We start from the raw sequence: 26,100 nt of genomic DNA on the forward strand, positions 1-26,100 counted from the left end.
GAATCTTGAATGCAAGGAGGACTTGGAATATGTCATGAGCCTTGGATCAGGAGGGGCTGAAGGGTAATGAAATGGGGGCAGCGACAGGCTACTGGGGATAGGGAACCGACTGTACTATAGTTCTGGCAACCTATCCACACTGGTCAATTAGTGGTCCTTCTAGCTTAAGATGCTGCATTGCAATGGAGGCAGAAGACATAGGACAAGTGGGAATCTGGATAACTGTGGCTTGCCCAGAACTTGGAACAGAGCAGCTGCTGACTGCATTCAGCCAGCCAAGACCAGCATTGTGGTTTGTTGCTGATGGATGGCTGCCTCCTGCAAAAGTGATAAAACTGGGGCGGAGGGGGGTCTTTCCAAATGGCATTTTAAAAACAACAGCGCTCGTATGGAAGGGTCAGTTCAGCGGGCTTTCACCAGCTTTATGAAAACGGGATCACAAGTGAAACAAGTTTGGTGGTTTCATTCTGTTCTTCTGGGAGCTTTTTGTCCAGATGCCAAACCAACATGCATGTTCAGTTGGCAGTTTCTCCACAGGAGAGGCCCAGAACTATGAGCTGTGGAAAAGTATCCATTTTTACTGGGTAAATATTTGCATGCAAAAACTGATATGCCCGCAGGTTTTTATGAGGCTCTCTGAATTTGTTAAAGGGAAGATTTTTGGGGTTTTGCTGCACCAATTTTTGTAGTGAAAATGATAATGTCGCTCCCCCTCTCTCTCTTTCACACATGTGCACGTGCACCCACACACACGTGCACACACTTGGCAAAATTCAATAAGGGCTTGATCCTGGGAGGTGCATGAATTGACTGAAATGGTGGCTTGGGGGTGGGTACTAAACATCTTGCAGGGGGCACTTAGTGCCTCACAGGATCAAGTCCTACATTTTGCAGAACTCACTAGTTGCAATGGAGTAAAAACATCACCATTTCATGAGACCATTTTTCTCTCTGAAAATAGGAAGATTTTGCCATGAGCAAAAATGATACTTTTTATACCTCTTCCCAAAGGTGAAAACTCACCATTTTCACCACAAACCTGTTTGCTTATTACTTCCAGTAAAATCACCATGTTGTCTAATAGCTACCTGGCACCTTTCTTCTCTAAGGCATGAAATACAAATTTCTTGTCCTCATATTCAAAGCCCAGCATAATTTGTCCCTTCCTTCTTATTCGCCCTTGTCAATTCCTATTGCCTTCACCCATCTCCTCTGTTTCACCAGAGATGGGCGTCCAGAGGCTCCATTTCTCATTTTCTCCTACATCTGTCTTCACACTTTCTACCATGCCACCCTCTGTGCAGACAACATCCTTCCTGAGTTGCTCTGTAAAGTCGCTCCTCTCTCCTCATTCTAAACCCTGTTGAAGACAGGTTTCTTCCGTGACATCTATTAGGAAACAAAGTCATCTACTGATTTACTTAGTGTATTTATCTTGTGATTGCCCTATGCTGGGAAAAAGGGGTCAGAGGTTGCAGGGATTGTGTACAAAACCCAGTAAATGAGGCTTGGGTTTGCGTGGAGGGTTGAATGGCGAAGGGGGTGACCATTAACAAATGTGTAACTAGTAAGACATGTGCCTTATGTCACCTTGGTCACTTGGAACCAGATTCTGCACCCTTTGTTCACATGGTGTAGCAGCTTGCTCCAGGAATAGTCCCACTGATATCAGTGGGTCAGATTCGGTCACCCTTGCTCACGATGGGGACTACTCCTGGAATAAGGTGCTACTTGCCATGACCAAGGGTGACCAGATCTGGCACAATGAGCAAGGTACTGTTCAACCTATGAGTGGCAGAATCTGACCCTTTGCTTGTATGTTTTATTCCTTTCCAGCACCTTTCATTTGTTTTCATCTTTGTAGATTTACACACTGCAGGGCAGGAACAGTGCCTTTCTCTGTTTGAGGAGCACCTAGCACATTTTGGGTGATATCACAGTATAGATAATAAACATTAACAATGATAGATCAAGAAACGAGGAGCCAGGACTCTGCCACTGACTGATGTGTGATCTTAGACAAGTCACCTAGCCATCTTGTGCCTCAGTTTTCCCATCTGTAAAATGGGGAGGACACTGCAGCATAGCTATATTACAAAGGTGTCACAGAGCTTAAATAATTATGGGCCTATCCTCCACCTTTGTAAATGGATCCAGATTCAGTGGAATTGGGCCAATTTACACCAGCAAAAGATCTGGACCTTAATGCTTCTGGAGCACATTTAGATCCTTGGCTGAAAGGTGTTGTATTAGTGCAGCATATATTATTATTATTACCCCCTTCTCAACCTGAATGGCTAGCAAAAATTTGGAGTCTAGCTGATTGTTTCAGTGAGAAGGAGAAACTTGGATGGAATCAGGTTTTTCTTTGATATTTATTGACGAAGAATGTACAAAGCTCAGTTTCCCCGGACATAGCAGCAATCAAACAGCAGGGGACAGTTTCTTTGCTCACAGTTCCAAGCTTTTTTGAAGCCAGCACTGAGCCCAAAATGTCTTTCCAGCCTTTTCTCAGGGCCATGTTCCCGGTCCTTGTTTTGACAATGTCCACGGCTTTCTGCTGCTTGTCTCAGCTTCTCTGCTGTGTTTGCTGCTTCTCTCTTGGGGACAGCCATCAAACACTACCCAGCAAACCCCCTCTGCTAACATGTGCCTTGCAAGTACCTCTGTTTTGGTCGGTAACTGTATCTGTGTTTTGAGTGGAGGCTACTCTTGTTTCAGCTACTTGGTTCTATAAACTAGCATAATTGTATTTCCATTTATCAGTTATGAAGGGCAGCGTCTACACAGACGCACACCCCAGTTTCAATAAGATTTAACCCAAGTCACTCATAACATTATTATTATTAAGTATTAAGTATTTATTATTTATTATTAATATTATTCTTAAATTAGCTTTTGTTTTTGCAATGACAATGCAGTTTTTGTGACAATCCAGTTTTTGATGGTGTGAGGTGAGGATGCTCTCACATAACATTAGTTCAAACTGATACTACATTCCTTTGGATAACTACAGGCTAGATCATAAGGCACAGCTCATAGTAAGGGATCGCGGGGAGCTCCCTTGCCCTAGAAGGAGCACCAGGAGGTTTCTCCTGGATGCTCAGAGGTTGCACATGCATTATGACACCCCTTTGCAAGGTGCTGATTACTACTCCTCAAGAAGCCAGCCAGCTGGGCTGCCCGCTGTGTAGCCGGAGTGGAACCAGGTGCCACAGTCTTCCTGCCACTTTGGAGCACCCTGTAGCCATAGGGGGGTAGGAGGGAACAGTCACAGCACCACCCTGAATACAGGGGCTACAATTCTGCTGGTGCTTGCACACGCCAACCAAAGAAGTGGTGAAGGCTCCTTGCATTGTCCCCCTAGTTTGCAATAGCATAAGAGTCAGTCAAAATGTGGCCCTAAGTAATGACACAATCCAGGTCCTGTTACAGCCAGGGAGCATTTTTGCAGTCAAAATGCACACATTCACTGCAAGTTCCCAGTCTCCTGCTGCTACTCTTGGGGAACTTGATTTAGTTACTACCAACATTTGGTTCAACCTGATGCAGCAACAGGAGCCTGGCTAAAACAGGCTCCCATAAATTAAAACATTTAAAAACATTTTCTTCTCCCAAGCAAATACGATTGTATTTAAAATTAGCATTCACACAGGATCCAGGTATCTTAAAGACTGTGACCAGAACTGAAGAAATAGAGGAAAAAGTGATCCAGTAATATTTCTTTGAATTCAGCTGAGCATGGTCATGACCTTTTTAGGGTTGCTTTCCACATGGATATCTGAGTGGGAGCTAAAATCACAAGAATTGTTATTCACAGCCAAATTTAAGCTTGAATGCTTGAATATTCACCCAACATGAATTCTGATTGATACATTCACTTGTTTTGGTTAGCTACATATGTCATCAAATCAGTGCACAAAAACAGAAGCATGTGATATGTGAAACTATCCAATAACTAACTAAAGCACAAATGGTGAATATTCACAGCCCTATTAACAGAGGGAAAATAAATTCAAAGATATTTGACAATAATGGTGTCTAATCGATAGATTTGAGATTTGTTAGCAAAAGGAAAAAAGCATCAAAATTCTGTGAACACAATATCAGTTACAATTTTTTCTGTCAACACTAGTTGTAACATCAAACACACAAGAAAGTTCAAAGTTAATTCAAACCAAGTGTCTTTAACCACTTAACTGCTGAGTGAATCTCAGCTCCTGTCTGGCATCAACAGTGTGCAGTATTTAATTACTTATTTGCAGAAGAGCATCTTACACCTATTGTTAAAAATGGGCTGGATTTTTTGCAGGATAACTGTGAAAAGGCATGAGCCAAAGTGGAACTGGCCTTTCCGCACTTTGCTCAGGTCAAGGGGAAGGCTTTAATGTCTCTTTGTAGCAACCTGAATCTGGGACGTCCAGTCAGACCTGGGTTGCAATTGAGCATGGCTCAGGGTGTTACTACTCAGTAGCTAGGAGGAGGCTTCCCAGCATGGGTAGACAGAGATGTGCTAGCTCTAATTGCACTCATGTGCTAAAAATAGCAGCATGGCTGCAACAGCATGGGTGGCAGCTCGGGCTAGCCACCTGAGTACAAACTCACCTGGCCTCCTGGGGACGTACACAAGCCCCGCTCTGGGGGTAGTGTTTCTAATTACAGTGGGGCTGAGGGGAGGGGCTGAGCCCCCTTACTACTTTTAGGGGCTACCTCTGTCTTCTGGTCCCATTCTCACTATTGTTTAAATTAACGCAAGCCACTTGACATGCAGCGCCCCCTCCCCCCTACATTTTCCCCAAAATTTGAGCATTGCCTGGGGGCAAAGATTGGGATTATATACAGCTGTTATGAATTACTCTATCCCACCAGTAATCCCCTTTACACAAGAGGAATCCTCATGGACCTGTATTTGTAGCTTCTGTGGGCCACAGGAGAAGTACAAAGCAGGTCAGTAGGGCCAGAGACATGTTCCCATACGCCCCCTCATTGTACCTTTCTTTCTACTGTCTGCATCTCTAAAATAAATCCTTCCTGGGAAAAGCTCAAAATGCATCCTGCTAGAGATTATTTCCATCTGCATATCACAAAGGATATATTGATTTTGCTACACTCCTGAGATCAAGATGGAAATATTGTACAGTAGGTACAGGGATAATTGTGCTGCTTCTTAAGCATTTACAGTACAAGAGACACCAGTGTTGACACCAAGCAGATATTATTTGCACCAGCACAAACCTGGTGTATAATTCTCCAAAGCAGAAACTGATGAAAGGTATTAGCAGGGAAGAACTGAATTCTGGCATTCCTGGGCCTTGCAAATGGCACATTGTAGAAGAAGCAGACCTAGGATGAACCCAGTGTCATTAGGAATCCAAGCAGGTGGGAAGCACTAGAGCTGTCATGGATCCCCTGAAGCCTTTAAGAGTTCTACAGAGCTGCTAGAATTGATACAATAGGAAAGGACATCCCAGAAAATGTACTGAAAAGGTGAAGTTGCTCATGGACGGCTATATCTTACAGCATGCTGACAGCCACTCAATGAAACAGATCTCCAAAGGAATTTTGTAAGATTTCTAATGTGTTCGGTGAGAAATGTGTGAGGTTCTTTTCCCTGCCCTACAAAGAGACCAATTTATTTATCCCCACAAATTCATGGCATTTAGGTGTACTGGTGATGACACAATTACAGCTAGAAACGCTGGCTGCTTTGTATTTCACCACCGGCATAATCTTGCTGTATACCTAGTTTAATTGAACCTGGAAGGATCACCCTGATATAAGGATAATCTTTGGGGGCATACAGCAGGCATCACTAATCTTTCCTGCTGTTAACATAACAGAGAAAAGAGAGCTTGGCCAGAGGAAATGGGACAAGTGTAGGGCGTGCCTACACTAGCCAATCCTCAGCTGTGTTTTGGCTCCTGGTGGCTTTTGCAACCCAGCATGAATAATAGCAGACAAGTGCTCTAACACAACTCAGGCGGATCAGTCTGCCCAGAGACGTACCTGAACCCCTAACTTCAATTTAGAGCCAATGGTGAAGATTTGGATCGTGTGATGAGCCTTATAGTATGTTCTTCAAGCTAACAAACTCCAGCTATGATAGAGTGCCCTTGGGAGTGAGGGCCTGCCTCCAGTCTTCAAATGCACATCATGGGACTGTCAGCAAACATCTCATCGGTTTATACCTTAAAATTAACACTGGGAAGCAGAGGGAATCCAGACTAGCGCGTGTGTGTAATGTGCTCACAATGACCTGTTCCACGAAGCACGTCAGCTGCTGCATATTCCACCAAAATAGCCACCATTCAGATCTTTTCCCCGATTGTTTCTCATAAGCAGCAGGAGCAGCTCTATTTAATCTGGACTGAGACTCAGTCAGTCCATTCACATCTAGATTCACACCAAGAATCACAAGGAAACTGCACCACCTGGCTCTCCAGAAAAGGAGATATGAAGTGACTACAACACACAAACAGCACAAAGCACAAAGCACCCCTCTCTCTCTTCTGCTGGTCTCACATACAGGTTGACTAGGAGGATCAACAGAATAAATCCTTGTGGGACCCACATGAGAGGGTCCTTAGAAGAGATTATCAGTTATCCGGAACCCCTCACTGAGATCTGTTAGTAAGGAAAATATAGAGCTACTGTGAAACAACCTACCAGCAAGTCAACAACATCCTACAGTCAATGGTGTCAAAGACTGTTGCAGATAATAACCTCAGCATAAGCCCAGAACTTTGGCCATCACGAAAGGGAGATAATTGGCCAAGGTTACTAATTCTGTCTCCATACTCATGCCTGAAACTATAACTGGATTGATCCATCTGAAATGGATCCAAGAAATCAGAGAAATCCAAATCACACTGGAGTTGTTCGGCCACTTGGCTTTCTCCACTTTCTGCAACAAAGAGTGGGCCTGATCAGTGGGACTACTCAATTAGCAAGGTACTCTACATGATGAAGGGTGGCAGAATCTGGCCTGACAACCAGGAGGAGATACTCATTTTATGTGCAATTGCATAACCGCTTCTGCTACTCAACATTGACATGGCAGCTGCATTTCCCTAGCCTCTTCTCTCATTCCACTGATCTAGCAAAACTGTTACAGATACATACATATCATCTTGCATCAATGTGGGAATTAAAGGAGCTCCATTGGGTTTTGGAATTTATTTTGGTTTGGTAAAGAAGAAGAAGAAGAAGAAGAAGAAGAAGAAGAAGAAGAAGTATTCCCTCATGGCTTGATTTACCTTGACTAGCATAACAATTGGCTACACTATTTCCACTCCTTCCCCCCAAAACACTAATTAACTGTAGCACATATCTGAGAGAAATGGCACACAAACGGCTGCTGTGCTCCAAAAATGTTAATCAGTTCTGAAAATCCAAATCAACCCTAGCCATTTCACAGATCAGGTCAGTACTGTATTCTGCACTTTGGCTCACTCAGAGTATTTTCAATATCAGGTACCATTTAAAACGGCTTAAATCTATTTGCATTGCAGCCTGGCAAACAAATTCTGTGAAGAGGTTTATTCTCTTAGCGTATCGTTAATAAATTTGGCCAAATACTGACACCCTTACTCAACTTGCGTACAGCTTTTGAATTTAATAGGACTCCTAACGGACTAAGATACCCTTTCGCTTCTTGATGGGTATCAGACGCTGTCCCTTTGGGTTCACCATATTTTGCACTGCAGCAGCATTTGGGCCCCAATGGCTGCAAGTTGCTTAAGCGCATGTGTAACATTAAGATTGTGAATAGCCCTCAACTGACTCCAAGATACACATGTGCTTAATCATCTTCATGTACAGGGGCCTTTGTTTACCCAGCAGCATGAAGATTCTTATAAAGCAGGAGTAAACAACGTATGGCACTCATGCCGAAGGCGGCACACAAGCTGATTTTCAGTGGCATTCACACTGCCCGGGTCCCGGCCACTGGTCCGGGGGGCTCTGCATTTTAATTTAATTTTAAATGAAACTTCTTAAACATTTTAAAAACCTTATTTACTTTACATACAACAATAGCTTAGTTATATATTATAGACTTCTAGAAAGAGACCTTCTAAAAATGTTAAAATGTGTTACTGGCACGCGAAACCTTAAATTAGAGTGACTAAATGAAGACTCGGCACACCACTTCTGAAAGGTTGCCGACCCCTGCTATAAAGTAAGTACTTTTTTTTTTATAAAGAGGCCATTATTACCTTACAAACATGGCTATGCTTCCATGTTAATGTATATTCTTAATCAAATTCCACATGCTTCTCTTTGTTTATAGGTTGTTGTTGCTCATTTCTCTCACATTTAACAAACTAATGAGGGCATGGAATTCTGCGTTTTCTAATGATGATATCCTCTTTCTTTCTTTGTGTAACAAAAAGGCTTTGAAGTCCTACACTGTGTGTTACAAGGATTTTGATACTTCCCCAGTAAGGATGTAACAGGAGCCAAAACAAGCCTCCAGGTGCCAATATTACACCTGACAAATTAGGCACACGACTGGAAAAGGGTGGGCCCGTGCTTCTGTTTAATGCTCATTTCCTCTCATTTCCACATTAACAGGAAGTAGTTGGAATGGAAAAAAGGCTTTCCTTAAAGACCCAAACTATCAAAAGGCCTGAAGTAGTTACTCCTTGCAAACAAAAAACTTGGAAACCAGCTAAGTCCTATGATTTGGATCTCATTTGCAATGACTTATTTAACCCCTACTGACGGCACGGTGAACAGGATGTTATGATTTATTTAACACTTAAAGCGAGTATGAGAACAAGGTGGATGGTGCCCTTAGATGTAGTCTTTCAATAATTTATTGTTGTAAGTGCTTAATTTTTCCTTGGGGAAGCCTTTGACGGCAGGCTGCTGCAGGATGGTTTAAGTGATGTGGATTAAGCAGTCGGCCACGTAAAGCAAAAATAATAACACTAAAAACTCCAATGAAAGCGCAGGCAGCTTGATTTCATGGATGGCATAATGGGAACTTCAGGCTGATATTTTAACACCAGTTGAACTGAGTTTAATACATTTCATTTAGCAACTTAAAGGCTGCTGAATTTACCTTGCAGAGACTTTAATGGCATAATACACCCACAAACACAAAGAAAACTGACTAATACAAAACTCTGCATGGCTCCTAGAAGGCCATTGGAGAGCAGTAACAAAGCCTGTAAAAAAAATAAATCAAGTTACATCTACTACATTTATACCATAGGGGTTTCTGACCAAGAGCAGGCTCACAAAAATGTTATGTCTGACTGACTTTAAAGTTGAACTGCTGCTTAATAATATTGTAGCATGCCTCAGAGGGTTTATCTGAAAGCACCTTCTTTTGAATGGTTTGTAATCGTTATCTGGGGTACAGGACCATCCTTTAGAAACCTTTTTTATGTCAAAGTTACTCAGTGAAATAATGCATAGATGTTTTACCCTCTGGAGATCAGCGTTCAGTTCCGCTTCATGTCATATATTGAAGGCTGTGGTGACTTTAGCAAGCAAGATCTACAGGCATTCCTGCACCTGTGGATAAAGGACTTCAACCTTCAACGATAAATGCATATTTCTGCATGCTTGTGTGTACAACTTATATTTTAGTATAGACAGGCAGGTAACACATTTCACTTTTTGGAGATGAAGTAACGGTTTTAGCAAATTACATTCGTAGCTTTAATCTTATATTTCCATGCACACTGAGTTAAATGTTGTAAAACTATCAATTCTGTCAAAACCTAGCAGAAAGAAAACAAGAGACCCTGCAATCTTAATGTCCAAACTGACTGGTGATTATCAGGAATTAAATGTGCAGGAATTCCAAATCTTTTTTGATCTGAGATGTCTAGATGACTTTTGTTTTTCCATAATTGTATGAGGGTCCTACATAGTATTTAAGAATCAATTATATTGCAATTGATGTAATTAACTCTAATAATCCAGTAAAAGTCAGTAGGAGGGCTATTCAAGTCAATAGAAAAGAGGGACTATATTATGAAGGTGTTATTAACCTATACAGAATTTTACTAGGCATTTCCTTTTCTTATATAATAAATATACAGTGGTTAGGAAGGCTGTTATTATAATTTAATGGGAACAATGGCTCATCACTTTCTTTCCTGTGCAACCCTTAACTAATTCTACATACAGTGTACAAGTAAAATGAATCATTTTTCAATGGCACAGCAAATCAGCTATTAATCATCCATCAATCATCTGTTGCTCCAAAATCTACAGTGCTTTCAGTGCTGCTAAAGATATTTTGGAGTGGCAGGAGCTGCACACATATGCCCATTCATTTATGTGTCCGGCTTTGCATTTCACATTGTCAGAGGTACTTCTAACTAGTCATTTGGGGATTGATCCTGAAGTCAGTGGAAGCCCCTTGAGGAAGACATCAGCGCTTTGCAGGATGAGGCAAAAGAATTTATAGGCATTTTTATGGCACTCATCACTGTAGTATCTGAGCATCTCTCTTAGTTATGAATTAAGACACCCCACACACCTTTCAGGGAGGGGAATATTATCATCACCCATTTCAAAGTTGGTGAAACTGAGGCACAGTTAGGTTCAATACCTTGCCCCAAGGCAACACATTACAGCCAAGAACAGAGCCCCTGTCTCCAAATATTTACACTGGTACCTTCACCACTAAACCAGCCTCCCTTCTATCTTGGCCATGAGTGGGAGTGTTGCTGAGAAAGGATATCAAGATGGGGCCCACTGGGAATTTCAATCTTCTTCACCATTGTTGGTCTAAGTCCAGGCCTCACTTTGACACAAAGACTGCACTGGTCGCACTGGCCAACCTGGAAGTGGGCGAAGATCAGCTCTCTGGGCTGGTGTTATTAGATGTATTTTCTGCCTTCAACACAGTTGGCCACAGGATGTTTTTGACTCTCTTGTGGACCCTGGCAGAGTGGGACAGGTTTGCTCTTCAGTGTCTTCCTTCTTTTCGCTTGGAGAAATTGCAATGGATAATCATGAGCAAGCATTCCTGCTCCCAAGCGCTCTCAAGTGTGGGGTGACTCAGGTGTCTTTCTGTCACCCACCCTGTTCAGCCTATATAAGCTGCCATTCAGAGGGTCGGTGAGGACGCATGGGGGGGTAGTTCATTGTGTTGATGATACCCACGTATCTGGAAGAAGGTGGTTCAACACCCGAGTCAATGTCATGTTGAGACTGGAGCCTGGCTAAGAATGAGTTGTTTGAAGCTCAGCCCAGACAAGACTGAGGTTGTGATGGTGGGTTGAAGGAGCAGTGGAAGGAGATAATACCAGTCCATTTGATTTGGAAGTGCATCCACCACTGGTGACCTCCAAAGAAGAGGTGATTTTAGGTCCCAGATGCTGTTAGTTGATCGTATTACAGCTGTAGCCAAGTCAGTATTTTACCATCTGTACCTGGCTAGGAGTTTTCATGCTTTTATTTGTGCTTTTGTTACTTTGAGAGTGGACTACAGAGATGTGCTGTACTTGAGGCTAACTTTAAATCCATTTGGAGACAGAAACTGGTACAAAATGTGGCAACTTGCGTGCTGAGTGGGGAATCTTCCTGAGAGCATATGACATTGCTTCTCGGGGTTCGAGAGAACCTACTGGTCTCCAGGTAGAGTTTAAGGTTTTGGTTTTGACTTCCTATCTCCCCATGTCACACTGCCACAGATGTGGTCAGCAGAGACACTCAAGATGGAACTCCCTAATCAGAAAAGAGAGTGGGTAGATGAAGAGTTATTCTCTGTGAGCACCTGGGGGCTCTGGCTCCCAACCCTTGTCTGAAATAGCCCAGGCCTGATCATCTTCTCGGCATGCTGCAAAAGCCATTTTTGATTGTTTTGGTAAATGCTGGGGGTAAGTCCCCAGGACAGGGAAAGGAGCTCTTCCCCTGCTTTGATTTATTGGCTGGCTGAGTTAATTTGTTGCCAGTATATGATTATTTTTATTCTGCAGGGTGGTCATCATTAGGTGATTGTAAGTCTAATTAACTATTAGGGCACTGAGAGCTTTTTGTATGGCTATTTCTAACTGCTGTTTAAATCTAAATAAATGTAGAGCTGACTGGGGCAAATTCATCCCTGGTGCAATTTCACTGAAATCAATGGATTTACACTAGGGATGAATCTGTTATGTTATAACCTGAATGAATCATTCTTAGAGAGGAAGAATGAATTATCATTTTAAGCTATTCACACACACACACACACACACACACACACACACACACACACACACACACACACACACACCTTCTTTCCATCCTTGCTCACATTTTCACAATCTTCCTATTTTATATATGGTGCAGTATGTTGACTGACAGAGAGGAAGAAGAAGTTGCCATTGTTATAATAAATAAATGTAACGTGAAGGTGTCAAATTCTGCTTTCCCACCAGAATGTAGATTTACCAATATTCTGTATTGTATATAAAGTAAATGCTGTACAAATATCAGTAGTTGCACAAGATCTGAGCTATGTTGCACAGAATGAATGAGCTTTGACTACAGGAACAGAGATACACAACCCTTCTGACTTGTGCTGAATGAACCAATTGTAAAGTTGGCAAGCTACCGCCTCCTGCCAAGAATCCTGGTCCAAGGCTTCATCTAGCTTGGGACTCCTTCGCACAAATTTATTGGTACCAGTAAATTTTTCTATACAGTTAAATACACTGTATACATCTCACTTTCCATTGCAAGCTTCAGGACCAGTGAACTAGTCTTTCAGAAAGTCGCCAACTTAATCCAATGGTCATTCTGCAATATAAGGGAGTGTCTAGAGACATGCTGAAGAGACAGTGTTCAGTTCCATGGACAAAAGTAATAAGCCTTTGGTTAAGGTGGAAATGGCTACCTACTATTAATTAGCTTACTACTGCAAGATCAGAGTTCACCTCAAGACTATATTGTGGGGTTGGGAGAATTGCCCATTTTACCATGGTAATACATTAACCATATCAGGATGCATCAAAAGAGCCATTACTATGGCACCATGCTGATCACAACCTCAAAATGAGTCAGCAATGTGATGCTGTTGCAAAAAAAAGCAAATGCAATTTTAGGTTGCATTAACAGAGGCAAAGCATGGAAGTCACGGGAGGTGATGGTACCACTCTACTCAGCTCTGGGTAGGCCTCAGCTGGAGTACTGTGTTCAGTTTTGGTCACCAATGTACAGAAAGGATGTGGAGAAACTGGAAAGGATCCAGAGGCGAGCGACAAAGATGATCAAAGGAATGGAACTGAAGCCATATGATCAAAGGATGAAGGAACTGGGTATGTTTAGTTTGGAAAAGAGGAGCTTGAGGGTGGAAATGATAGTGGTCTTCAAAAACTTGAAAGGCTGACGAAAAAGATGACGAAAAGTTGTTTTCTCTTGCCATAGAGGGCAGGACAAAAGGCAATGGGTTCAAACTACAGCATAGCAGATTTAGATTAAATCTCAGGAAAAACTTCCTAATTGTAAGAACAGTAGGACAATGGAACAGACTGCCTAGGGAGGTAGTGGAAGATACTTCACTGGACATGTTCAAAAGGAAGCTGGATAGCCATCATTCTTGGGTGGTTTAGACACAACAAATCCAGCATCTTGGCAGCAGGTTAGACTAGATACTTCCCTTCTAACCCTATGATTCTATGGCAAATGTCCACCACAGGCATGAGGTTTGTTGTCCTCCGTCACCGTAGTGTTACATAAACATGAAGGTCTCACCTATTAGTGGTTTATCGGGTGTTTCTGGAACTGCAATCCCATAAGGACGAGTGGTGCCAAGAATTGTTAAAGTACAGTAATTCAGCAGTCAAAACTTCCTTTATTCAAATCCCCAAACACCACTCAATTATTTAATCATCTCAGTTCTTCTACAATACACAGACATGCCTTAAAATGTGTGGGGCACTTCCTCGGCTGGTGTCAGTGGTCCTGGCTCCATTGCCTTCAGTGAAGCTAGGACAATTTACCCAACTTGAGAATCTACCCCTGAGTGATTGCACTCCAGGCACAGAAGACAATAATACACATAATTTTAAAAAACATAAAATAAGAACAATCATCTGCAAGAAAAGGTTCCAGTGTTTTGACTTTCATGGAAAATCAATATGGTCTTATCTCTATTATTTTACTTAAAAAAATACTTGGGACCACGGCATTAGTAGCACTGTGAAAAACAACTAAATATAGCTGTAGATCATGGTGGGTGGGAATGGAAAACCAAGGAGTCAGGAGGCGAGCTCCTGCTGCTGTTACGTCATTATAACACCCATAATTATGTTATTATGTACACTGCCCACTTCAACTATATCTGGACACCACTTAAAATGATAAAAATCTGATTAACAGCATGACATATAATCTTAGTTTCTTTGAACACAAATTAGTACTGACTTCTGTATTCTTTCTGGAATAGGCAGGATATTTGTTTTGCTTTTCTTCTGCAAGGTGTTATCAGAATGAGCATATAAAAAATTGAAAAGAGTTTATTTTAAAACCTCATTTTATACTTAACACACTTTACCAATTCACAGAAACACACAGTATTTCCATTCTTAAGGCAGTAACACATGACTCCTCCCTCCCTGACCCCAAACGCCTAAACATACAATTATAAGCTCAAACTAGAGATTCAGTTGAAACGATGGTGTGTTTAGCTATGTAACTGCTTGTTATGCATTTGTTTTCAGGGTACCGCACCTTTAAATCTCAAATTTCTAAGTGCTCTGCTATCTACAGAGAGAGACACCCATTTTGTATTAAGTTCAGTGCAAACAGTCACAGAAGACACACACACAATGTGTGAAATCCTTGTCCCAATGAAGTTAATGGCAAAATTCCCATTGTCTTTCAGTGGAGTCAGGATTTCACTCACTGTATGCCCGCTCATATAGACTTTACTTTTCTTCTTTCTTATTTTTTTTTCTCTTCATCTCCAATTAAAGTAAGTGCCTGAAGGTCCTGGTTTGATCTTTGTATCTGGAAAAGCAATACAGCGACTTTCTATAAATAAGCTAAAACAGACAGAATAAAAGATTCAATGTGGTGGAAGCCCCATCACTGGGGTATTTAAAACAAAGGCCTACAAAGTACACCACAGGGAACAAACCTGTGCTGGCAAAAAGATGAACCAAAAATAATGTTCATTCATATACAACATATGTTTCTCCATTTAAATAAATATGGAAAAATCATACATCAAATTATATCTTCAACCCATGAGGTTATCCTGGCTGGTTTATTTCAGCTTCACTAGGGAGAGCCCTCAAGATATTTCTAACACAACTGCTAAACCCTTTCCCTGTGTTACAATGTATGAAGTGTTTATTGCCACCAGCTTGGTCTCAGAATTCCCCCTTAAATATTTTTTGTATCACCAGACCAGAACTGGTTTGGATGCCAACGAGCTGTTCTGTCCTATTGAAAGCAGAGAATGGTTTCCTCTGCAATATGTACAAAGAGCAAGGAAATTTAGTCAGTTTATGCAAAACACAAAATGGCATCTGCCATCTGGAAATGCGCACAAAAGCCATGGGCAGTCGAACACTTCTCAAGACTTTGGCATGTAAAATTAATATATTTGTTGAAGACTTAAAGAGCCACACAAACTCTCAGCCATTAAAAAGGGAATTTCAGTTTCCTCTTCCCCAAAATAAAATAAACAATAAAATGTTTCCCATTGCAATGTCCCATAAACACAGACAACCTTCTAGAAACATTTTCTAGTGACTTCATGAGGATGGGCAGAAACAATGTTGCAACTAAATGTATATTCTAAATGATGGAGAGGCATGCATGTCCCCAACAAATTGCATCTGCAGTAAAGAATGTTATTTTTAGCTATGTAAATGTCATATCCTTGTTTTCTGTGGGTATCCCCTTTAAATCTCTGAGTACTTTTCTATCTGCAGAAACAAGGAGCTGCTGTGTGTTCAAGTTCCATGAAGATTGTCACTAGATAGATAGATAGATAGATAGATAGATAGATAGATAGATAGATAGATAGATAGATAGATAGATAGATAGAATGCCCCCTTTACTTCCATCTTTTTTTGTTATTATTTTCTTAATCTAACATACAGGTAATGCTTGATGAAAGTCTCTGCTTCTGTTTATATTCAGAATAACACACCGCCTACAATGGCCCATGACATATGGTACCTAAGTGGACATCATCATAAATTATGCAATCTTTGTTCACTCAACAAATGTAAATCTAATAAATTGCAAAAACTAAGACCTCCCCCTCCCCAAACATGCAATCAGGTATATCTGGGTAGAACCTAGTGACTCTCATGGGGCTTTAGTGAAGTCAGTGGGGCTCTGTACAGGAACACAGATCTGTGTGCAGGATCACCTACTAAGTTAGTAGTAATGCAACTTGTAGTGACACCTTTAGTTAAGGTTGTCCAACTCTGTCCATTATAAACCCCTCTATTCAGTTCCTTACAATTTTGCCAGACTTTGATTGGGCTGAAATTTTCCATATTTAGTCTCTGCCTAAGTCTTTCTTTTTTCTTTCAATGTACCAAAGCAACGTGCTTGGCTGTACTATCTAAAACTACTAGACCACACTCTCCTCCAGAACCTATATTAAGGTTTCTAATCCCCAAGGTTCCTCCGTTGTCTAACAAATAACTGTGTAAGCCACCAGCAAAGTATGTGTCATTTTTCCATCGAGGGACTTGTCCACATAAGGGATAACAGTCTTCTGCTGCTATCTGCTATTATCTTTAGGTCAAGGGGTAGATATCTGTGCTGTGGATCTAAAGGTCCTGGGTTCCAACTCCACTGATTTCCCATGTAGAGGGTCAATATGGTTTCACGTGATGAATTTCCTGGGGGGCGGGTTCAGTTGACTTTTTAAAAACCTAGGAAATTACATCCCAAAAGCTATGAAAACTATGTTACATCAATATTATGGTTGCAAAGTCAAACACCCAGAAGTTAAGAAATACCAGAATTAAGGCTGCCTGTGAAACTTTAATTTGGTACTCTTGAGTATGCTTTATTATAGTCATGCTCAGCACCACACTGGAAATCTGTGGCCTGGTCAAGAATAGAACCCAGCTTTCCTGAGTTTCTTAAACACAAGAGACTATCCTTAATTTTCCTGCAACCCTCCACCTCATTTGCTTTCTCTCCAGCACAGTTCATGGGGCCAGGGTTCTATGGAGCAATACTGTGTGATAATGCAATGATCTATGGCACATAGATTGAATCAGAATGTGCACAAGGATGCTAAATATTTTTTTCTATAGTACTAAACTGGGCTCTTCACAGTGGCAGAAAAGGTTGCTTAATCAAAGAGCTTACAAAGGTCCTAATCCTGCAGCTGCTTAGCCATGTGAACTATGGGAAGCTGACTGAATTCAATAGGACTACTCATACCCATAAATTTACCCAGTACCTACATGTTTGCCAGAGCAGGGCCTAAATAAACTAAGTATAGCTGAAGTATTGTGCATGGAACATAAGATAAAGCAGATGTTTAAATAGTGAAATTTATACCCCACCTTTTTCATTCCACGTTTTTTTATTTTGCTTTCTTAAAAGACAGAGAGAGAGAGATTAATGGTGCCTGATAACGTTAGCATTTAAATGATCCTGGTTCTAGGTTTCACTGAGATCCTAAGGGGACCCCAGCAAAAGTCAGAGCCAGCCCAAGAGTTGCTCTAACTTACAATGCCTGCAACAGTTCCCAATGGAGCCATCCATCAGCCCAGAATAACCAGGTGGCAGTGTGCTCTGGCTGTGCTTCCTCCTTCCCCAAAATTTCTGCCTCCCCTAGCACTATGCTACACTGCGGGCTGGAGGAAACACCGTAGGACCATTCTGATACACTATGTCACTCAAGTAGGTTCTTTACACAAACGGGGTTCCCTAGGAAGCTGTTGCCATCTCTTTTGCCATAAAGTAACAAGAGCAAGGAACGGAATTAGGGTCCAAGAATCTCAGTCCAGGACCTTTCACAAGCACTAAATTCATTCACATAAGATGCAATTTGAAAGGTTTTGCTTTGGCCTGCACTAGCTACTGCATCATAAAATGATTTTTCTTACGGCAAACGTGCACACACACATCTCCATGGCGTGTTCCAGTAGAATTATCAGTCATTCACCTCTGATAGAAATCCTGGCTTACAAGAGATCATCTATTCCATTAAAGAGGAGAACTCGCAGTAAAAATAAAAGTACAGATCTCAGCAAAAGAGAGAGACGTCTCCAGGTGAAGAGGTCAAGTCCGTGCCATTGACAGACTTAGAGTGAAACATTACTGCTATTAGGCTGTAACAAGACAGTTCAAGAATGAACTGAGGATTCCAGGCATGTCACGGAGATGACATCCTGACACTCCAGGGGTTGGGTGGTAGCGGCTCTTAATGAACCTGCTGCCGGCCAATCCTTGGAGTGTCACTTACATCAGCTCCAAAGTAATATGTAGGCCCACCCTTCAAGCAAGAGATGAGAAGTCATGATCAGCTAATAGAAAGTGACAAGATGGGATATAATAGATGAGGAGGGAGGGAAAGTTTTGGATTAAAAAAGCATCATTCTTTTCTTTAACACCAACCACCCTAACTATATGGCTGTGTTAATTAATGTAGCATTCAAGGATATTCATCCATTTTTACATATATCATTCATTTTTCTACTTCCACATATTTCCAAATTAGCCAGTAGCTCTTTAAGTAATCACAAATATGGCAACGCTTTCAACCTGATGGTGGGGAGCAGGGGAATTGCTCTTTTGCAGAAATAAAGTTTGAATAAGATGAAGATTGAATAATCAATGGAGTTTTTGTCTATCTAGCTTTCTATCCAAGAGGGTTATACTGATGCCCAGCCCTGTAGCACCTGAGCATCTTCTCCCTTTTCAGGGTAAAAACTCTGCTTGCCAGATTTACAACTATATTTGTAATTATTTGATCCGTTTGTTCTCTAACAAAATATTAATGCATCATTTGACACAGCCCTAATGAACATGCATTGAGAGGTTTAGCCCATGGAACAATTACAAAGTTTGTTCTTTTGGTATTGTTCCAATGACACCTATAACTACAGGGCATGTGACACAGCTCACAGCTGCCCACCCCCTCTAACCACTAGGACACACGTGTACATGTCCTCAAAATACTGGATCAAATCTGTAAGTTTCAATGAAAATCTAATCAGATGTGCCAAGCTTTAAAGATCATAGCTGTGCAGTGCTTTTAATTAACAGTTTGGGGTAGAGACGTTCTCTTACTATTTGTATGTAAAGTGCTTCACACAACAGGGTCCTGATCTTGGTTAGAGCCCCTAGATGCTACCATAATGCAAATAAAATAATTATAATTATAATAATAACAACATACTATTGCATTAGATCTATAGATCAATAAATATTTAGATACATAGATGCTTCCTTTAAACTGTAAAGAATTCCAAGAATAACCATGCAGCAATATGTTTTGAAGTTTATGCCAAAAAGTACAAAAACCTGTAGTAAATCTAATTAAGCATTTGATAATGAGCACTGTTTTTTCTACTCAACATATTTTTCTGGTGTATTTGTTTGTAAAGGTAGAGATAAGCATAGTAACACAATCTGTTCTTTAATGCCATAGGCAAAGAAAATTACTAGTTATCAGCTACAACATTTTATAATATTTAGAAGACAGATTTAAGTATATATTTATTCTGTATTCCAGACACCTCAAAAGCCTTCCTCTCTTGAGTATTCCTTGATTTTAATGGTATTACTTGCAGGAAAAGATTGCTCATATGAGTAAAGATTAGAAGATCAGGCTTGTAGTCTTCATATAATAATATTGTTCATGATTATTTTGTTATAAATAAAAAGAAGAGTTTTACGTACAATGTGACAGAAACAGCATAGTATCCACATATGTTGCATTTTGACAGATATATGCAAAAAATTGCAAATACTTAAAAAACTAGTAATTATTAGAAATTGTATCCAAAATAACATAAATCAACCTTGATTAGTTACATTAAAAAGTCTCTATAAACCGATAGTCTAAAAACAGGAAAATTAGCATCACCTCAAAGTCTGAATGGCTAATAAAAAAAACATAGTTAAAACAGATTAAGGTTCAAATCAAGGTCATGAAAGGAACTGATTGAGGAAAGCTGTCATTTTTTCTTGGGTTGTGTGTCTGTTTTAGTGACACCGTTTCCTCTGAATCAGAGTCTTACAATGAAAAATTACACTGCTGGGGTTAATAAAGAGAGCACATTTGTTTAGATCACGATTTCAATTAAAATGCGTGCAGAGAGAAAGACTAATTTCTTGCTTAAAGGTGAAATTAAATAAATATAAATAAATTAGACAATCTCTAACAAATTATGGGACAAATTCATTTCCACAATTCTACTCCTTGTGCCTGCTGTGGATTCACCTCAGCGGAAGTGTCCATATTGGCCCCAAATCTCTATTTCCCCCCAGGGTTTCTTTAAAGATGGGGCAGCTTTAAATTCCAGCCAGGGCTCAAGAACCCCTGCCAGAAGAGGCTATCTGGGAGAGGTGCTCTATTAACATATTGACTTGGTGGCTTGCCCTGCTGGTTGAATTGAAGTCTCAAACAGCTCACATTACTGCACCCCCATCCAAATGCAAATGAGGGGCCAGGAGCTGGAACAAAATGTGAATTGAGCCCTCTGTGTGTAAGTTTAACTACATTTTTAAGGGGAACAGGACCTGTCTCTGGGCGCACGTACTCCAATGTTTTTTTTTGCAACAGTCGATGGCAACACTAAAACCAAAACAATACAGGCAAAGCTGGCCTTCGCATTTTGGGGAAGGCCTGGCCAACAATCTTTTGCATGCAACTCCTCCCTGAAATGTCACTTGCTCCTGCCCCTCCAATTGCATTACTAGGCACAGGGCAGGTTCCAGGATTTCCAGGAAGATCTGAGAATTGATTTGGGGGTATCTGCCCCCCCAAAAAAAATCTGACTCGTTTTGAACAAGAAGAGGAAGGGACAGAGAGTTTTCAGATTACCATCAGAGGCCTCCTGCTGCAGGACACATACACATAGGGTACATCTACACAACCTATTAAACACAAGCAGCTGGCCCGGGTCAGCAGACTCAGGCTCATGGGGTTGGGCTGTGGGACTGTGAAATTGCTGTGTAGATGTTTGGGTGCAGGTTGGAGCCTGAGCTCTGGGATCCTGCTAAAGGAAAATGTCTACACAGCAATTTTTAGCCCCACAGTCTGATCCACATGAGCCTGAGTCAGCTGACCCAGGCGAGCAAAAGCCGTGCTGCGTGTCTTTTATTCCAGTGTAGACGTATCCACAGAAGCCTGAGATTTGAAGGGAAGGGGTGTGGGATCAAGGGAGGTTGGGGAAGGGCCCTATTTGTCAACATCTAAAAAGAATTTGCTAGGAACAATTGTACAAATAAAATTGGCTCCTGGGGCTGGTAGGCTAGGGTTGTGTGCACACAAAATGGGAAATTTAGCATGCATGAGGTTTTTCAATAATATTCACTTACTAATGAAGACAACACTCCAATGAGACAGGCTGTAAGCTCTTTGGGGCAGGGGCCATCTTTTTGTTTTGTATTTGTACAGCGCCCAGCACAATGGGGTCATGGTCCATAACTGGGACTCCTAGGTACTACTAGAAAATAAAATAATAATAACTAGCTTTAGTTTGCTGTTCAGTGGCATGTGATATATTTATTAATTATTATTATTATTAATTATTATTATTCCTAGAAGACTTAACCAAAGTCAGGAATCCGAAGTGAGAGGCACTGTATTAACAAGAAATAAAGAGGCATTCCATGTCCCAGAGAACTCTCAATCTGGATTTATGACAAATTGCGGCAGGTCCTGTGGCATTACTTTTTCTGTTACTAAATAAAGTACTTCTGTCTTCCAGAAACTAAAATTCCCTTCTGAAGAACATAAAAGAAGCTAGCAGGTAGTGCAAAGTAGTTTTGTAAGTGGGTTTTAATGTTTGTTTACTTTTTAATCTGGAAGAAACCCATTTACATTGAGCAAAGTGGATTCAGATTTAGATGAAAATAAGTTATTTTAGGAAGCTAGGCTACTTTGGAATTTAAAAAGTCAGAATTGTATAGATAAGATTATAGTGCCAGAAATCACACTTTTATTGGTACATTAAATACTTGTCACTTAACCATGCATATCTGAAATGTGGAGTGAAATAACCCTCCAACAGTGAAGTCAATATTTAAATCAATATGCCTTGAGAGGAAAATAACTTACTCGTAGGTATAGATTGAATTTTCTTCCTCAAGAATCTCTTAGGAGATAAAAGAGCATATTTCTGTTGTAAAGGCAACTAAACAGCACTGTCAAGTAAGTCTGATCATTCTTAGAATTCAATAACTTGATGCTCTGAAATTATGATGTTATTATGAATGCCATTCGACCCTGATGTCGGAAAACTATTCCTCTTCCAGAAAAAGGCACCAAAATTATTTTGGATTTGGTCCTGCAGCATCGACTCCCATTTATTTCAGTGGGAGCTGAGGGCACTCAGGGCCAGATTTTTAAAAGTACTTAGATGCCTAAAGATGCGAATAGGTTTCTAATGGGATTTTCAAAAGTGCCTGTGTGCCTAACTCCCATTGATTTCAATAGGAAACCCATTTACATTAAATTCTTTTGTAAATCCAACTAGGTGCCTATCTTAAAAAATTGGTCTTCAGAACTTTGCAGGATTGGGACCTATGATCCCAAAGCTGAAAGTTCACAAATAAAACAGAGCATTGTCTTCTTAAAGCAATAGGCATGATTGTAAATCAGCAAACTTTTTTTTTCTGAAAAACAGTTGTTATACTCTCTTCACATAAATTAATTAAACACCCGGGAAGTTATAAAAAGAAGATGCTTAGGTGATAATCCACCTACAAAAATCATTTTTCTCTTTTGAAAACACCAAGCTAAGGAAAGTAAGTATATATAATTAAGTTATATTTGCAGGCCAATATCTGGCTGATTATTTCAGTGGGGTAGAGCACGATGTTAACTAGCAAACAGCCTTCATTTTATTATTTGAAGTTACACAAGAAATTTAAGATGGGGGCTAACACAAGGATGTGTACAGTACTGGTTATGTAACTCCAGCTAACCCAGTTCTGACCCTTGGCTCCGATTCTTGGCCTCTGACTTCAGCGCTGATGGTTGGCTCTGGCACCTTGCCTCTGACTCTGGCTCTGGCCCTTTCACTTTTAGGGCACTGCAGTAGTGTGTGAGCCAGTCCAGGACAAATGACAGAGTTGTTGCATCTGGCAGCCATTCCGTGGCCTATGTGAGCTGTTGGGCTCAGTTACTAATGGACAACTGTTTGCATCACAAACGTCTCACCTACATTACAATAAAGGCCATGCTAGGTAGGAAACAGTTTCCAATCATCATCATGGCAAATCCCAAAGCATCATGGTCTCCTTGCAAATCATATCGATAGTCTCCCAGATTGGTTCCTGGCAAGGCACTTAAGATGGTCTGACTGTATATTCAGTTTACATCCATTACTAACAAGCTTGTTGCACCACCAAAGCTTTTGGCGCCCAAGTGATGGCTTGCCATATAGCGGTATTCCTTGGTACATAGGCTTTGGAATTTGTTGGTCTTCCATTCCTATAGATTCAAAGATTCATAAGTTCCAAGACCAGAAGGGACCATTGTGCTTATCTAGTCTGACCTCCTGTATAACACAAGCCATAGAACTTTCTCAAAATAATTGCTAGAACGTATCTCTTAGAAGAGCATCCAATCTTGATTTTAAAATGGTCAGTGATGGAGAATCCACCACAACCCTTGGTAAATTGTTCCAGTGGTTAATTACACCATCAGGAATCAGGGTGTTGCAGCAGTGCCAGTCTCCGGGCAACCTAACGAGCACAGCTAGCTTGTAGTTGGCTGCCTGATTGGCTACACCACTTGGTTGAATGGAAGGATCCGCAGATCAGCTCTTAAGCCAGCAGCAGCACAGTGGCTTCTCAAAGCATTTGCCTACAGCTGTAATAAGTCCTGTGCCTACTTGTCCCCAGCCTTGCTCCCGCCTTGCTCCAGTCTTGTCAAAGCCCTTTTCCTGCCTTGGACCCAGCATACGCCTGCCTTTGGCCAGCCTTTCCGCACTCCAGGTAACCCAGTTCTGACCCTTGGCTCCGATTCTTGGCCTCTGACTTCAGCTCTGACCGTTGGCTCTGGCACCTTGCCTCTGACTGCAGTTCTGGTCCCTGGCTCTCATTCCTGGCTACTGACTTCTGTTCTAACCACCAGGCATGAGTCCGGCTGTGACCACTAGCCCTAACTCCTACTCACACCACTAGGCACAACCGCCCATGTCCTGGTCTGTGATACGCTCACTGTTAACAATGTCCAACCTGAATTTGGCTAGGTTCAAAATCCAGCAAAAAGATCGTGTTATACTTTCTCTGCTAGACTGAAGAGACAATAATTATTAAATAAATAGACTTCCAATATGCCCACACCAAGAAAGCCACTGAAACTGAACCAGGGATGGTGGAGGTGGTAGCTGGGTTCAGCTTTGAATACCCTAGTTTCTGATCTTGTCCTGCCACTGATATGGAGCTGCTAACAGAAATTATGAAAATGGAGAATGTCAATCCAGTGTTCTTCAGTGTTCTCGGTGCCCACCGGTCACATCCATACAAATTAGTTGGTATAACCGTGGTTCTATAGATCCACAACTTTGTAGCAGGCCTGATGCCATGATATCCCCACAGAAGATACTGAAGGCCTGAAACATGACAACAGCTGCTGCTATATGAACATCACATCTTTTGAGCATCCTCCAGCACTGTCTATGATGCTAATCCAAATATTTGACAGCTGCCACCTGCTTACAGTAGCGTAGCTATCGGGAAAGCGGAGGAACACCCACTCCCCCACCAAGCACAAGTGGCGCCTTTTTAATTTTACTTACCTGGGAGCAAAAAAAAAAAAGTGCCACCTGCTGTGGCAATTTTACTGATGGGGAGGCGCTTCGGCGGCACTTCGGTGGTGGGACCTTCACTCGCTTCGGTTATCTTCAGCAGCACTGAAGCTTCATCGTCAAAGTGCTGCCGAAGACCCAGAGCATCGCCCCATCAGTAAAAGCACCACAGCAGGTGGCGCTTTTTTTTTTTTTTTTTTTGCTCCCCTTCTTCCTCCCCCTGGCTACACGACTGCCTGCTTAATATGTAGTCCGGACAGGTTAACATTGAACGGGTTGTAACGTGGACCTAGAGGCTGTTTGATGGTAATAACTAGACCAATGTGCAGTGGTGCTTGCCCGATCAGATTGGCCACCAGTTGCGGTGAATCACCAGACTGAGATAACAATGAAACTATTTCCGAATAGTGATTTAAAATCTGTTTCATCTAGCACTGTTTCAGCTACATTGTGGATACAGTATACCTTGGTTAAAACATATGTTTTTTTAAATGCCTTCAGGAGACTAGGCACTAGACAATGACTGTTTTTACCAACTTCACACTGAGGGCCAATCCATGCTAGAAAGCTAAAGCAAAAAAATCAAAGCTAAAATCTAAATCAGCTAGAGTCACAAGGTCTTCTTTATGGTGGGGAAGGAACCAAAAGCTACACTGGGCATGGTTTTGCACTTGATTTATGAATGGGTATCAAGAACAAATTGTCTTCTAACCTCCAAGAGGTGGGTCCGTCTTCAGCAGGATTGTGGTATGTTGGCGTGACAAATTATCAGGAAGTCTGGACTCCTAGTGTCTATAGTTTACTGTAACACACCACACAGTTTCCTGGTCTGTCAATCTAGTAACTTTCACACGTATTGTTCCATATCATCAGCTGCTGTAATTCAGTGGAGCTCCACTGGATCTGGTCCACACGGACAATTCACTTACAATTTTAAAATGGAAAAGTAAGAGTTCGTGTGGGATGACATTCCAATAATAAGGCCAGAACTTGCTACTTCTGTAATGTGTGAAAGTATTAACAAGATGCTGATTACACACTGGATACCAACACCACCTCTATTATTATAGAATGATTTTTAAAGAGAGAGGGAGAGAAAATAATAAAAACTGAGCATTGTAATACTATTAATAACACATTCTACCTCACAGGACCTGGTGAAATCTGGTTGCAAGGC

General features: G+C 41.2%; 1 long non-coding RNA gene across 2 annotated transcripts in view; it reads right to left on the reverse strand.

Moving 5' to 3' along the window:
• The window catches only part of LOC120401694, a 52,151-nt gene that overhangs the window by 15,723 nt on the left and 10,328 nt on the right, over positions 1 to 26,100 (reverse strand). The window lies entirely within an intron of this gene.

This window comes from Mauremys reevesii, linkage group 3, assembly GCF_016161935.1.
Source record: "Mauremys reevesii isolate NIE-2019 linkage group 3, ASM1616193v1, whole genome shotgun sequence".
NCBI classification, from domain to species: domain Eukaryota; kingdom Metazoa; phylum Chordata; order Testudines; family Geoemydidae; genus Mauremys; species Mauremys reevesii.